The sequence below is a fragment of the Mya arenaria genome, chromosome 3, assembly GCF_026914265.1.
Source record: "Mya arenaria isolate MELC-2E11 chromosome 3, ASM2691426v1".
Taxonomy (NCBI): domain Eukaryota; kingdom Metazoa; phylum Mollusca; class Bivalvia; order Myida; family Myidae; genus Mya; species Mya arenaria.
In genome coordinates, this window is record NC_069124.1 from 23,750,155 (window position 1) to 23,752,933 (window position 2,779).

Genomic DNA, 2,779 nt, shown 5'->3' on the forward strand with positions numbered 1-2,779 from the left:
TACGTCCAACAATGATGAAGAAATTAGGATTATTTAGAAGCGCGGGCATTAAGGATGACCCAATACGTACATGAACACCCGCCCAAGCTTTAGAATCTCTGGCGGCTCCTGAAGCTTAGCGCCAGGCGGTTCCAACTGGTGGCATTGTTTCCTATGTGGTTTGCCTGATCATTGAAAGTCGGAATGTAGCCAGAACAAGCATCAAATTAATAAAATAAGTCTTATAAAGGGTTTTTATTATGAAGACAATGTTGGCTTTAAAGAGAATGTGGATAAGCATGCATAATATGATAATCTGAGAGAGGTTAGGTCATATACAAATAAGTTACAAGTGAACGGGTGTAGTGGATCGAAGAGCGTCAGTCAGATATGTACAGATGAGTCTAGTATAGGTTATTCAGATGATTTTAAAGTACAAGTAAATTGTAGACGTGACACGACCCAAACCGTATCACCGGAATGTCGTTTAAAAAAATCAGTTAAACGGTGGGAATAAATTTCTGCTGAAAGATGTATTCTAGATGTTGCACAGAATGGATAAAATCTTCCATTTCTACAAGCGCATTTAGTAAACAAAGGTCCGCAAGGGATACCTTGACGTTTGTATAATCAGAAAAAAATCGCTCGTTGTTTTCTTAAGATGTTATCTCAGAACATGACAAACCTTGAGTTGTGAACCCATTAACCGTGGCTAACGGTATGTCTAGTAAAACAAGATTGGTACTCGATTGTAGGCACATCAATCCGTATTTGTATTTATTAAACACAATGATCAAGGAGTTTTTTTATTGCTCTACAGATCTTTGACATGTCAAGTTGTGTTTTCACGCACTATAAGGAAAGCGCATATCAGTATTTTAGAGCTTTAGGGCACAGAGCCATCATGTTTCCCGATTATAAAATCGGTGGTAACGTTGAATGTTTAGCTGGCGGTTGTCAGCAGTACGTTTGTCGTTCAATGTTTGTTATGTTTAGGGTTTTTGATTGCGAATGAGAAATAAATTCTTTCCTAGTTAGCTAACTCGCTGGGGCATACACTAGATTTTCAGAAGAAAATTTATTCAGAGATAATTGCACGCTTAAAGGCATCTTTCGTACCTTTTTTGTAGTTTTAAGTTAGGAACTGAAAGCCGTAAACTGGTTCCAGTAAGATTCTGACGATTGTCTAAAATAAATACAACCCAATATCGGTGATGAGTGTATTTAGTCCCACGAGGGACGAGTGGGGCAAATTTGAAATTGAAAAATTAAACATGAAATATTTTGCTGATTTTATTTTAACTACATGGGGTTAGCTGGCCAAGATTTGGATTGTTGAAGAAACATTTCAAACAATTCTTTTTCATCAGGACTTCAGGCGGGGTAGAAATGCGTTTGCATGCACTACAGTAGAACAGATACTTGAAACAATTTCTGCAGTAGCCAGCTGGAGGAAATATATCCCTGAGCTTATGACGCTCACAAGGCTCAACGTTCCAAACTCTTGCATAACACAATTGGCATTCCCAACAGAAGCATTGTTCCGAATAATTGTACGACAAACCAGCAAATCCAATAACATCATGATTTTGATTTGCCATTTCTCGCATGCATGTTGTAGCGTGTAAATGGCAATTAATCATTTATAGATCAAATACTAGTTTGTGCATTATTTGCTTCAGTCGAAATGAAATGAAACAAATTCGTTGATCATGACAAGTTTGAACGAAATTGAAATATCTTGCTGATTTTATTTCAACCACGTCGGGTTAGCCGGGTTAGCTGGGTTAGCCGGCCAAGATTGCAAGATTGTCAAATCGGTGGAAGAAGCATGACAGACAATAGTTTCTCATTCGCACTTTTGGTGGCGTTTGCATCAGCCTTACAATCATTACAGTACCACACATATTTATAACAGTTTCGGCAGTAGCCAGCTGGAGGGAAAATGTTCAAAAGCTCATGTCGTTCACAAGGTTCTACGGTAAAGACTCCAGCACAACACAATTGGCATTCCAACAGAATGTTTTGAAATAATCATTGTACTGTAGTCCAGCAAACCCAACGATGTCAGTATATCGTTTTGCCATAGTAAGTGAAATGTAAATAGTACAGTCACTGCTGTGTGTTTTTTTATGATTTGAAATGCTCAAAAAGCAGTACATTATTAAAGAAAATGCATTCGTAATCTTGGAAACGACATATTGTTTACTTCCGGTTTGCGAGTCACTACGCACTGGTTTTTAGCTTATATTTAGCCTGACAGTTTAACACAAGTTGTATTCTATTTAAATAAAATCGATGTACAAGTTGTATAACTCTTTGAAAGTAAGATAGCCAAATACATCTAAATTGTAAAACGCGTATACAGCGTGGTGTACTTCAGACAAAATCTTCACTTCCCAGCAGGTTAGCACCAAGTACGGTGGCCGAGTGGTTAAGGCGTTGGACTTAAGTTCCAATGGACGAAATGTCCGCGTGGGTTCGAACCCCACCCGTACTAGATTTTGTTGCATTAGGAGTCCTATTGTACGCAGTTTCCCATCCCTCAATGCGTATTAAATAAACGACGAACCAGCCGGCTGATTAATAATGTAGTCTCTAAAAAGTACCCAAGTTACAACAATACTGTATTGTAACAACATGCATTCGTCAACTTCAGAAACCAATGAAATTTGAGCTAACTAACGTATTACGGCTGTCTACAGCATAACTGTGTGAATCTGAAAGGGTAGTGTTTGAGTGATTAACACAGTTCACCTTTCCATGTAAATGAAATAAACAGAAAGCAAAAATACAAATA

The 2,779-nt window shown here is 38.0% G+C and overlaps 1 non-coding gene across 1 annotated transcript; it reads left to right on the plus strand.

Moving 5' to 3' along the window:
- The first annotated feature begins 2,395 nt into the window (after positions 1–2,395).
- On the plus strand, positions 2,396–2,479 carry Trnal-uaa (transfer RNA leucine (anticodon UAA)). The gene has a single exon. It is a non-coding gene; the product is annotated as a tRNA-Leu (tRNA).
- The last annotated feature ends 300 nt before the right edge of the window (positions 2,480–2,779 follow it).